Raw genomic sequence first — 13,961 nt, 5'->3', positions numbered from 1 at the left:
AAAAAAAGATTGCATTTATGGGGCAAGAAAGGGAAGCTGTAGAAATCATTAAAGAAGGTAACTGGCTAACTTGTTTAAATAAATTATAAAAACAATGGGTTAGTTAAAGTACTGGGAGTATATACATTATAGAATGCTTATGAAAGGAAGTGGTTCTTACTTTGTTGCATATTATCCTCAGCAGCATGAAATTAATCAGTTTGGTGAGACTGAATAATTCTGAAAGCAACATTTGCACCTTTCACATTTGGATGTCTGAAAATTAGGTGTTTAAGTTGGAAGTAGTCATCCTAAATTCTTTTTTGTGATGATGGAAAGAAACAGACACCTTCGGATTAATATCTGACTTGTCTTATGTATCTGTGTTGGGGTGAGTTACATTGCTCTTTGGAGCTCTCTTTCTTCCATCAATAAAAATTGATGAGGATGACAGATTTAAATAACATTTTGAAGGTCTATAGCCAGGTAAGAATAATGCCCCTCCCTTCACATCTCTCACTCATATTCATGAAATAACGACCTGTATGCACATCCATCTAATTCTTCAAAGTGTAATATTTTCCCTCACCAAGTACATTTTTCAACCCTTTCAAAGGTGGTTGCACCACAAAGCACAGAGGAGCACTGTGAATAAAGAGCTTTAACAGGACTCAGAAGAGACAGTTTCTGATTCTTCAATGAACGAGATAAATGAGCAGAACTTGAAAGAATAGGTAACTCATCTGTGAAAATGGAATAAGCTGAGCAGGAAATAACTGTTATGTTGAGGGAATACAGAAAAAAAACAGGAATAAAATATTTAATAAAAATAAAACTATAGGTATTGCATTCATTTGGAAACAGTGGGTTTTTTTCCCTCTCCTATGGTTAAGAATGGGGTTTTCTATGTCTTTATTTTGTTAACTTTTAAAAATTATTATTATTATTATTATTGTGTTCAATAATTTTTGGTAAAAGTCTATGGAGGGAATGAAAAGAAAGGATTCTAAATAGGTCATAGAATCACAGAATGGTTAGGGTTGGAAGGGACCTTAAAGATCATCTAGATCCAACCCCCCTGCCATGGGCAGGGAGGCTGTTTACTAGATTATTCAAAGCCCTGTCCAACCAGACCTTGAACACTTCCAGAAATGGGGCATCCACACCTTCTTTGGGCAACCTATACCAGTGCCTAACCACCCTTACAGTAAGGAATTTTGTCCTAGCATCTAATCTAAACCTGTCCTCTTTCAGTTTAGAACCATTGCCCCTTGAACAGTGTATTTTCAACCTGCATAAAAGTCCCTCTCCCTCCTTTTTATAAGGCCACTCTTCTTTTGATGCAGCCCAAGATGTGCTTGGCCTTCTGAGCTGCGAGTGCACACTGTTGGTTCATGTTCAGCTTTTCACCCATGAGAACCGCCAAGACCTTCTCCACAGGGCTGCTCTTAATGATTTCTTCTCCCAGTCTGTACTCATATCTGAGATTTTTATAGAGTCACTTCTCAAGTTTGTCAAGGTCCCTCTAGATATGCTGTTCTTCTGTTGTTAACTTAAAGACAGCTTTGCAAGGTAAAGGACTTTTACAGTGTTAGAGAATGCTGCTCTTACCAACATACCCCTTGGTTTGGTAAAATATGTGTAGTATATGCATCTGGATTTTTTTGACTTTCTTCTGGATGTTTCACTTTGTCATAAGGTTTGATTATGTTCTCCAGAGAAAAAAGAAATTGTGTGATACCAGCAAATCTTTTTTACATCAGTGTAGGTTAAAATATTTTTCACATTTTCAAACCTGGATAGGCTTTTGTACCAGACAGGCTTTGATGTTTCAGTGCTGTGCATTAATCTCAAAATTTAGGTGTCCACCAGTAAGTTTAAATACATAAAAATAGTTCCTACTGGGTAAGAAGTTAATGAAATAAGGCTAAGGTAGCTTGAGTTAACTTTACCACAAGGTAAGAGCCTGTATACAGGCAGCTACCACAAATCAGCTGAGGTCTGTGAAGCTGTTGCACTACAACTTGTTCATTCATAAAAGCCCTTTACTGTGCTTTGAAATCTTCTGTATTTTGATACAATAAGCATCACAGGTTGTAAATGCATAATTAATGGACTCTTTCTCTGCTTATGCTTTACTGTTCAATTTTCTCTGCTTTAATTGCATTAAACTACTGCATTAAAGAAACCTCACACACACAATTATGTTGATTTCACTTAAAGTTCTTAACTGATTTATATTATTTTGTTTAGTGTTAGATTACTAATATGTATGTACGATGATACCTAATAGTGATATAACGTTGAGTATTAACAATGAGTCAGTTCAGAAGCAGTTAATTTAATATTAGATTGTACACAACCCACATTTTCAATTTATATTTTTTTTAGCACACAGCCCAGTAAAGTTTCATGTGCAAGTTTTATGTAGCAGATCACTAGCGGTAGAGTGAAGTATTCCTTAACTCCAAGCTAGCTGCCCAAATGAAGCTTAGACCTTTAGGGCATGCCTTTTTCACACTGCTCTGATCCTTTTTACTCTGTGCCACTTGTGCATTTTGTGCTGCCTGGCTGTGTTAGACTTCATGTGAACATGTTTTGTGTCTGCCAGTTTTACCCTGCCAGAGATTAAAAAGAAATTTAGGCTCCTTCACTTCCACCACTGAACTGCAACATGGCTCAAGCAACACCATTTTCCTTAAGTGTGGCATGATTAATTTGCTTTAAATATTCTGGACATGAGTAGTGTTATGAAAGAGAAGACTGGACTGCCCTATAAGATATGGTACTACAGTTTTTACATACAATCTACGCACATAATCTGCACCGTCCCAACTTCTGTTTCCATCAGGAGTGTCTGAAATAATGTAGGTCTGTGATACAGCTCACTAGAGTGTAGTCTTAGTGTGAAACTAGGGGTGTTATTTGCATGCTTTGGGAAAAGGAAAACGGTCTTCAGGTATATTTGATGCTGCAAGACATCCTTGGATTGTGTTGGAGGATTTGGGAGTAGAGTAAAGCAGTCCTGATGTAGTCTTGTCCTTATTCTTTTGGGAATTGACTAAATCCCTCATTCAGCTCAGGTTTAATCTTGGGAAAAGCTATCTGGGACAGTTGAATAGTGATCTAGTGGGAGAGTTACAATTGTGTGGTGGGATAATCAGGGCCAATGCTTGAGTTTTCTCCTTAGCCCCTTGTTCTTTCCAGTGTAGACAATATGAAGTTCTTCTTTAGGATTCAGGAAAAAATAGGTGGCCTGAATCATGCTATTAAACTACTACCTATTTGTAAAAAGGTCTACAACTCTTTTAGTTTTGATTCCTTGGTAGCTTTGACATACACTTTCACACTACCACAGGGGTTAAAACCTTCCATCCTTCCAAGGGCCTAAGTGAGACATGACACACAGGGAATGCTCAGCAGATTCAGTGCAGCAAATTACTACTGTCACGAACCAAAAAACAACCAATACCAAGCAACAGTTGCCACAGTTTGTTTACTGTTTGGAAAAACCCTCCAATTTTTAGGTGAATATCTTTCAAGAAGCTCTCCTGCCAGAGTTGGTCATTAAACCACAAAGTCTGTCTCTTCCTCTTCCTCTTTCTTATCATTCTCTTTCTTTGCCTCTGTAAGGTTTCTGGAAGACATTATTAACAACTCAGCTACTTTGTCAAACCCTGAGAGGTTTTCTCAAAACTGCCACATCTACAAAGAACCTGTAGGAAGCTGTTCTGTCTAGCTTCAACCAGAAAAGCTTATCATTAAAATTACTCTGGCATTGTCCTTGTCTAGTAAATACAGAACTGAGAGCCTGTGGTGTATTACACTGTGTACTGCTGCCTTCTCTTATAAAACAGCCGGTTTTTAAACACCAAATGAACACATAGCCTTTCAAAGGCAGATTTCTGTTCACAATGCAGTGTATATTGTCCTCATTACCATCTCTGATATCTATATCACTTCACTGAGATATATATATATAATACATTTATATTGCAGTAAAGTATTATTTCAAAATTTTAGTTATGAGCCGCAGATGATACCAGTAAATTCAGCAGATTCTGGGAACTCTCAGGAGAGGCTGAGGTGAGCTGTAGTGCACAGCATTAGGAAGGATGAATCACTCCCATCCTCTCATTTATCAAAGCTGATATCCATGACAGGCTGAAGGAGAATCAACAGTTATGGAAGAATATTTAGCCTCTGAATTAAAAGAGAAGCTTTTTTAGTTTTAAATATTTGCCATCAAAGCCTAAGCTTCACAAAACTGCCTTTTCCCAATCTGTCTTTTGTCAATACTGATGACGCAGCAGTGTAGGTCTGTAGCAACAGACCAGATTTGTTTTCATGTCATATCAGCATTACAAACTCGGCCTCTGTTTAGACATTTGAGAATTTTTCAGTTAATTTCAAAATTACTTGTTAATTATGTTTGTAAATCTTGGACTTCATAAATGAGGATGACTGAAGCTTATAATGAAAGACATTTTGGCTGGTCCTATTCAGTGCAAATAAAGACCAAGGGATCAAATTGACAAATGCAATTGCACTTGATCTTGACAGGGGATAGTATTACGGATACTGCTTCTCATGGAGTGCATCCTGGAGTATCTGTAAACATTCAACTGCTGGGCAAGGAAATACCTTGTATCATTAAAACTGTGGAGTCATGCTATGTATGATCCTTTAAAAAAAATCCACAGAGAAGGAAAAAATATTTCAGATTTGAATTCCTAAATCTTGCTGAAAGACAGGCTGTTTTCGATATTGTAGATTTGCAGGTGAATCAGGCAAGAGAGAAATCATTAACAAATTTTTTGTTTCTTTTGACTTCAGCTTTCCTGATCTAGATTAGGGAAGTTTCTTCTAGGAAGCAGGTCAAGAGTTATAAAATGAAAAAAATACTATAGGCAAACATGGCATAATTATTATGTTACCAGTCACACAGTAACCCTTGCTCAAAGGAGAATTTATTGCAGCGTTAATTTACAAGATCTTTGAACAGTCTTGTATGATAAATGTCATTTGGATTTGGTCTGGTATCTTGTTTTGTCTTGAGATAATAATTCTTTGCAGTTTAATTTTATTAAAGTAGCAAGTTGGAGAATGCTGTTCTGGATCCACATAGTGAATTATTCATTGCATTTCAAATATTAAGTTACCATCAAATGCTTTCTGATCTGCATTACATAAAGCCATGTTGGATGTCTGATGTCTGGACTGCCTATGTAATGAAGAACCTCTCAGACAGTGTTCAATCAAAATACGCTTGAGAGAAAGCAGACACAGTGTTTTGATAAGCATCATGAGTACTCTATAGTTTTGTTTTGTTTGGGTTGTTTCCTAAGCAGGAAGAATACTGAGATCACCTCATCCCTTCTCAGAACTGCCTACAAAAAAGCAGAAAAGTTTTGATTTTAAACCTATTATAATGGCAAAATTTAGTGAGTTTCTAGGGCTTCAGTTACTGGTGAAGCAGTTAAAATAATATTTTTAAGATCTCTAATTTTATCCTACAAAGGCTATACTCTTACTATTCTATGTAAGAAATGGGATGCTGTGTTCAAAAACCAAAATATCTCTGTAACATGGCCTTAGATTGCAGTCAGAAAGAGGATCTCTTCCCCACTTTTTGTATTCTCTGAGAATGTAAAAGTAAAAAAAACCCCAGAACTCACATGAATAAAAACATGACTTTTAAAAAGCTTAAAATATATGGAGAAAAATAAGAAAGTTAAGTAAAATGTTTAAGAAGTGTAGGTCAAAAGAAGAGAATGTTTGTTATTTTTATACATTAAGTGAACTTATTCCTTGATCTTTCAGCAGACATGCTGTCTTGCAATTTATTTTTTTAAATTATTTGAATGTCCGAATGACCTGGTCTCTCTTTTAGTATTTAACTTTCACAGGCACAAATACTGGAAGACAAAAATTTGCATAATTCAGATACATCTGATTTTTTTGTTTGGCTTCTTTGTCCTTGGAGGTATGCTCTCAAAGTAAAGATGTGCTTCATGCTCAGCATTTAGCTGTTTCCATGGCCATTTTTATGTCCTTAAGCATGAAGAAACAAGACTGTTCTCATGGTACCTGTAATTCCCAGTCTTGATAGCTTTAAAGCTGTGATTCAGTGTTAAGTCACTAGGTGGCATGTGACAATGAAAGAGAAAGAAAATATTGAGAAGTTCTGGTGAGTGCAGCTGGCACTGGACATGTTGGAATAAACACATTAGAGATAATGTATTGCCATCTGCCAGTATTTTATTCACTTGTTGGACAACAGACCATAGTTGTCTATTGCTCAACACTCTTTTACTCATAAATGATACCAAAATCTGTTTAAATATTTCCTTTGGATAACTTTATGAAAAATCACTCTATGTGCCCGTTTGTTGTAGAAATAGTCTTTTTCCTCCTGTCCCAACCTCTGCCTAAGAAGCACAGTCTGCTTCTTCATAACAACATAACTAAAGTATACAAAAATAAAAGGATAAATTAGGGAGATATTGGGAATGAGGGAGAAGAAGAAACAGATATCAGTACTGTAGTGCATACATAGCCATATTATTCTGTGAAACTTGTATGATTCAAATTACACATAACATATAACATTCCAAGAATTAAGCTTACAAAAGAAATGTTTCTGTTCCAGTTGTACATGAGATTGAAGGAAAATGAATCTGCCAGTTAATATAGCTCTCTGTCACGGAAATCTGTGTAAAAGTGGTAGTTCTACTACCAGGTAGGATACATGTCCCCATAGAAATAATCAATAGGAGCAGCAGATAGATACAAAAAATTGTATCTCTTTCACCTCTCACCCTTTATTGATTGTACAAAGGTCAGAGACAAAATGTAGCTTTTTTGTAACCTTACCTAGTTCATTTAAAAGTGTCAGAGGCTGTAGCAACCTATGCCAAAATACATGGGGAAGTTGTAGACTAAAAGTTTTGGTAATGTTTGTCATTCCTTGTCTTTACAAAAACATCCTTCGTATTTCTAAATTGTGTGCAGTATCTGTCTGCAGGCAAGTAAGCCCATGTAAGTTGTTTAGCAATTATGTTATCCTGCCCTGTGAGATGTGTTGCCTTATTCCACTACCCCTGAACACTCTCTCTTTGGAAAGCCTTACAGGCATGAGAATCTCAGGTGGTGTCTGGGTAGAACAACAGAGACACCTTCCTGATTTTTGTTTCTTCATTTGCTGCCACATCTAATTGTGGATGTAGAAGTTACAAGGCTTTGAGGTATACAGAAGACCAGAATTTGAAGTGACATTTTCAAGTATTGAATGCAGAGTCATGATGAATTAAAAAAAATCCCTGGAGAAAAGGAGGCTCAGGAGAGGCTTTATTGCTCTTTACAGCAACCCAAAAGGAGGTTATAGTGATGTGGGAGTAGGTGTGTTCTCCCAAGTAACAAGTGATAGGATGAGAGGAAACAGCCTCAAGTTGCATCAAGGAAGGTTTAGATTTGATATTAGGAAAAATTTCTTCACTGAAAGGTTTGTTAAGCATTGGAACAGGCTGCCCAGAGAAGTAGTGGAGTCACCATCCCTGGAGGTATTTAAAAGACATGTAGGTGTGGCACTTAGCGGTATGGTTTCAGGGTAGACTTGGCAGTGTTGTGTTAACAGTTGGACTCGATATTGGAAGTCTTTTTCAAAGCAAATCTATGATTTTATGATCCTATATCTATATATATCTATGATTCCATGAATCTATGATTCTATGATCTTGTATCTTCTCTCTGCAGAAGTTTTCATCCCCTGAAGAGGGCTCAGATGGACTGAGAGAAAAAGACCTACCAGTGTGACTCCTAGCTGATCAGCTGGGATTTGACTTTCTGGTGCATCCTATGTGATCCAATCCTTTCCTTTTGACCATTAGAATCAAGAAGGATACCATATGGGCAGCTATATCTCTCGTGTTAGCCCCTAGAGCCTAGGTATCCCTTTATCAGATCAAGGTATCCCTTGGTATCATTATTAATGCACCAGAGGATTATGAGCAATGAAAATTTCAGAGCTCGTCCAGTTTCATGGTGCACCAATTCTTACCCATTATTTGGTGTTTGCTTTTTAAACACAGAATAAGGATCATTAGAAAGTTTTCTTTGGGAGCCACTTGTATGTCAGAGGGGACAATATGTCCCACGATTTTGGTATCCTTAAAGAAACAGATCAGATGATACATGACAGCATAAAAAAGAAAGAAAAATGGAACTTCCGTTAGTCAGAGAGAAAGAAAATACATGGAATTTAAGCAGAAAACTGAAGTAACTGATTATTTCTCAGTACAAGCCTTATCATTAGCATAGCAAAAAAAATTCCCTCTTATAATGAAGTAAATGTTCTTTCTGGATAATTTAAGCACAGAGTCAAGAGGTCACTTCAGGTTAAGCAAGAGATTCTTAAAACATAGTCCTGCTCTGCCTATATCGAGACATAAATTACTCCTGTGTTTTTCGCTTTTACTTGGACTGTTTTTGTGTAATTATTTCTGCTCATCTTGATCTGATACCTTTCACTCTGAACGTGACCTTAACTGCCTTGGGTTTTTATTCTGTACTATGTCCTAGTTTTTAGGGATGGCTAAAATTAAATTTCTCTTTAATAAGGTAATCTGTCTTAGCAGACATTGATTATCTACTTAAACTATTATTTAATCACTCTTAATAGGACTGCAAAGTATCTTCATAATACAGTGAGGAATAAGAATTTTGAGGGGAGAGAAAAGGAAAAGAGACATGTCTGGCTGTCACTCCAAACATTGTATCTGAAATTAAGAACGTATTTTAGGATTCACAAAAGTGAATTAGGATGTCTACTTTTGATTATTTGTCCAGACTGTCTTCATAGACAATGCGTTTGATTCAAGATGCTTATTTATCTCTATTAACTCTGAAGTAAGCCTTGCAAACTACTTCAATTGTAGTTGTCTAAATTTAAGTGAGACATATCTTACCTACAAGGACAAAATGCTTCACTACTGAAGAAAGCTTCCTTGTTGGTAGATACTCAGCACAGGAACAGCCTAAACAGAGCTTGTTTCAAACTCACACAGGATGAGAAATATCTTTCTTAATTTTGGATGTCTAAGTTGAAGTCGAACACTTTTAGAATGAATTCATCTGATTTTGACATTTGTATTAGGATGAGTTGAATCATGGCTTGGAGAAGAGATCAGAGATTTGTGCCATTATTGTGTTCCTTTATAAGAGCCCTGTTATTTGATGTAAAGTACAACAGTAATACCAAAGGGAATATTTATGATATCAAGCCCCTCAAGATTTGAGCCTCTCAAGATTTGAATCAAACTTTGCAATTTTTTTCCTAGTTGTTAATCAGTAGCTACAGCTGGATAGTTATGAGTAAGCAATTTCATTGCGAATTCTGTTTGCTTGGTTAATCTTTTGTTTTAAGGAAAAATGAAGACAATCCCAAGATGAACAGGCTGTCTGGATGAGAGTCCCCAGGGCTGTGTGGTCCAGTATGGAGCTGATCAGTAACTGGGGGAAAAGTAATTGCGGAAGTGGGACTTCACAACCTCGAGTCATTGACCCCCAATTCAAAATGGACCTCAGACTCAAATGGAGGGAAGAATTGTGCACACAGACTAATTAGCATGAGAAATGAGAGATATAACTAGCAAATAGGGGGTTGAGTACTAACTAATAAAAAAGTTATGTACTCTGTAACCAATAAATGACGATGTCTTTGTTCGTTAAAATGTATAAATGACTTAAGGTTTTGATGATAGGTGAACTAGCCATTTGTGGGTTAACTCTTAGCTCCCTACTTGGCACAAACTAGAATAAAAATTGGAAATATCTCTCCTTGGTGTAGGAATTGGTGCTGCACACTGGGTAATAAGCCTGTGTTTGGGACAACATGTCCACCATTGTCAATAGAGACTGAAATGCGACCGAAGTACTCCTCGTGCATATTTCCAAGTATTTTCATCATGCAACCGCTTGAATTTGTACCTAGTTCAGTGTGACGTTTGTTGTATTAGCTTAACTTCTGCTCATCTCCACTGAGACGTGATCAGGTTTTATTATGTTTATTTTCTTTTGTGCTGATAAATTCTTAAAAAGTGCCTTATGCTGCAGTGAAAAGAGAACATAGTCCAGAAGGAACTTTGATATATAGTCTTTTTAATGTTTCTCTAATATAAATGTTAACATATGAATTTACAAATGGGGCAGACTGCTACTTTTAATATATTCATTATCACAGCTCTTGTCTTGACTTAGGAATGTAGCTGAGAAAAAGACAAGAATAAAATTTCAGATTATATTTCTCTTTTCCATATTCATTATCTCTAAGTTTATTGTCTTATTTTTCCATGGTTACACTCATACAAACATATCAAAACTTCAATGAGTATCTTCTTTATGAGGGAAATGAGAATTTTGACTATTGTTTTCCTTTTCATAGTCTAAAAATTACTTCCTTTGTTCAAACGCTGTTAATTACTTAGAAACTGACTGGTCATTAGATGTTTGAAACAACTAAACAAATCAATGCTCACTAATAAACTGAGAAAATGTCATTGTGCTACATTTCAATTAATTGATCTTAGTTAATCAGTTAATCATGAGTATTATCTCTTTAGAGGAAGACTATTTTTGGTGTGCAAGCCTTTCCAGTATTATCCATCGTTACACACTCAGATGAACTGATCAACATCAGTCAAATTGAGACATGAATAAAGTTCACAATACTGTCATAAGTATTACTAATAACTGAAATTTTCATTTCCGAGTTTTTGTAAGAATATGTTTACTGTTGGACTAAATAACACACACATACATCCTACACCCCTCATTTAAAGAACAGTTTCAGAACAGAATGATGTCTGGGTTTGTATTCCAATGACAACTTTCATTTTAAAATCATGTTTTTCTAGCTTACTGAAATGTTTTTCCTACTGATGAAGGTGTAAAGATCCTATTATAAGCAAATTAGGGATGTACTGAGGAACATAAAGAGTTGCATAATATAAAAAGTCTCACACTAATGAAAGAATTATAATTAACTTTTAGCACCATTAATGATATCCTTTACATATATAAAGACTGAAGTGTGATTTACTTGGTCTTTTATTTGATGATATCAAAAGGATATAAATGTATATATCTTCCGTGCAATTAAGAGGTAGGTATTTAAATGGGTATAAATGTGTTCTAAATAGAATACAATTTATATTGTAAGAATTTATTCTGTTGGCACAAAATGACCTTGCTAACAGAGGTGAGCAAAAATGTACAAATAAGAGCACTTCAGGATGTGAGAATGCAATCCTGTTGTCAGTCAGAAAGAGAAGCTCACTTCTGGGCAGCGGGGAGTCCTAGCTGATACAGAACCATGAGTCTAAAACAGGATCCTCGAGTGCTGCAGGCTTGACATTTTGTTTCTGTTTCCCACAGCAGGTGGCTACAAACCATAGCCTAATATGCTGGGACACACGACTATAACCTGTCTGGTTAGGGTATCTGTTTGGCAAGCAAAGCTTTTCACATTTTACCAGTAATGATACAGTGCCAAAGGACAGACATTTTGGTCGGTGAATTGTAGATACAGTGACCTGGTGAATTTGTTGTATGTTAAAGCTTGCCTACAGGAGCACTGATATAACCAAATATGGACAATTCCATGCAAGTGCCATGGCTATTAGTGAAATGCTTATTTTCCAAAAGTAAGTAAATAGTGAGGGTCTTGACAGGATCTACTAGCAGGAAAAAAAAATAAAAAGCTTTGTATCAATAAGAAGACCGGTTATGGACATCAAACATTCACCTCTGTATTTTCATATAAATGCAGAATTGGGTGCCACTGGAGAAAAATTGCTTCCCTCTGAAAGCAGCTTTCACCTCTCTGTGCAATGGAATGTATGTTCAGTGCATTCCTAAATATCTGTGTCACTGACTAGAAATGCATCCGATTCCAGCTGTCTCAGAAGAAAACAATGTCCAAAGTAGAGCTTCTTAATCTCTCCAAACATGAAGGAAAACTTTCAGTGCAGCTCCAACCTCATAAAATCTTATTGAACAACAATTTAAGACTATCAGTTGTCTTGAAAATATTTGTGATAAGCCTATGCAATTAATTTACATTTGATTCAATTTTCTGGAAATAGAAATTGTATATTTTAAAAATACAATACTGGTTATTTAGAAAAAATCATAGAATCATAGGATCAACTGGGTTGGAAGAGACCTCTGAGATCATAAAGTCCAACCCTTGACCCAACACCACTGTGGTTACTCGATGTGGCAGTTTGAGCCACATTAGAAATCCAAAAATCTAATTTCCAGGCTTCCCCCCACCCATTCCCAACAATTTATCCTAACACCAGAGAGAAACTTTCAGACCAGAGGCTTCTGTAGGGGAAGGGGGAAGTATATACATTTATTTACACAAATAAATATACCATACAAACTAAAAGCAACTATATATATATTTACATTTCTGTCAGTCCTTTTAGCCCCTTCCTTTAACTTTAGTCCAGAAAGAAGTCTTTCAAGGCTGGAAAGTAACCAATCCCTCTTGTGGGAGTGTTCTGGGCCTGAACGCTCTCCCCTCACCAAGTTCCAGTTGTTTGTTGCAGTCTCTCCTCCTCACGAAGTCCAAGAAGATAGCTTTGAGTCCTTGCTCTTCTGCTGCTGTGTGATTTCTCCCTCTTGGTGTCCCACCTCGGTTCGTAGGCTGCTGCAGCGTAGCTTATCAACGTACGCGTCCTGGAATCTTCATTCCTCTAAGTCAGTTTTTGGCTGCCCCCGGTCAGCTTCGGCAGGTAATTCCTGAGCTCTTGGCCCGTCTCCAATTTTGCCTGCACTCTTCTCCCAAGCGCCGGGCCTACCTCCTCCGTCCTGTCTCTTGGCTCAGCTTCAATGCTGAGCCTCTCCTCCACTTACAGTGGAGGGAAAGAAAAGCCCCCCTCTACAGCTTCACTACAGAAAAGGATGGGAGAGAGGGCTTGGCTGCAAAGCCTGCCTCTCTCCTCTTACCTCAGGTGCTGTGAAATCTCTTCTTTCACAGCACACACTCCAAATGCTGCTTCCAACTCTGGCCCAAGCAGAGTTGGGGGGTTACAGGGCCCCCTTTTCTCCCCCGGAGGGGGAGAGAGGCAGCCCAGCCACCCCCTAGCTTTCTCCACCTACACCCAGCAGACACCAACAAAAAAACAGCCAAGACAGAACTGCTGGAAGCAGTGACAGCACCGCTTCTGGTGCTGTGATATATGATTTTGAGCAGAAGCGAACAACATGAATGGTGATTGGCTTTTCAGGGAACACTGCCCTGACACCCAATCACCTCTGAGCCCCTCGAACTCTCAAGGGGGGCCAATTTCAAACCATGACACTAGACCATGGCACTAAATGCCACATCCAGTCTCACCTTAAAAACCTCCAGGGACGGTGAATCCACCACCTCCCTGGGCAGCCCATTCCAATGTCTGATTACTCTCTCCGTAAAAAATTTCTTCCTGATATCCAACCTAAACCTCTCCTGGCAGAACTTAAGACCATGCCCTCTTGTCCTGCTGCTGCTTGCCTGGGAGAAGAGACCAACCTCCACCTTGCTACAACCTCCTTTCAGGGAGTTGTAGAGAGTGATGAGGTCTCCCCTGAGCCTCCTCTTCTTCAGGCTAAACAACCCCAGTTCCCTCTGCCTCTCCTCATAGGACTTGTGCTCCAGTCCCTTCACCAGTTTCATTGCTATTCTCTGGACCTGATCCAGCACCTCAATATCCTTCCTGAACTGAGGGGCCCGGAACTGGACACAGTACTCATAATGTGGCCTCACCAGCTCTGAGTACAGGGGGTCGATCACTTCCCTAGTCCTGCTGGCCATACTATTCCTGATACAGAGCAGGATGCCATTGGCCTTCTTGGTCACCCGGGCACACTGCTGGCTCGTGTTCAGCTTACCGTCAATCCAAACTCCCAGGTCCCTTTCTGCCTGGCTGCTCTCC

Source organism: Lepidothrix coronata, unplaced genomic scaffold, assembly GCF_001604755.1.
Source record: "Lepidothrix coronata isolate B3197 unplaced genomic scaffold, Lepidothrix_coronata-1.0 Scaffold88, whole genome shotgun sequence".
Taxonomy (NCBI): Eukaryota; Metazoa; Chordata; class Aves; order Passeriformes; family Pipridae; genus Lepidothrix; species Lepidothrix coronata.
The sequence above is the reverse complement of the archived record's forward strand: the minus strand, read 5'-3'. Positions refer to the sequence as shown.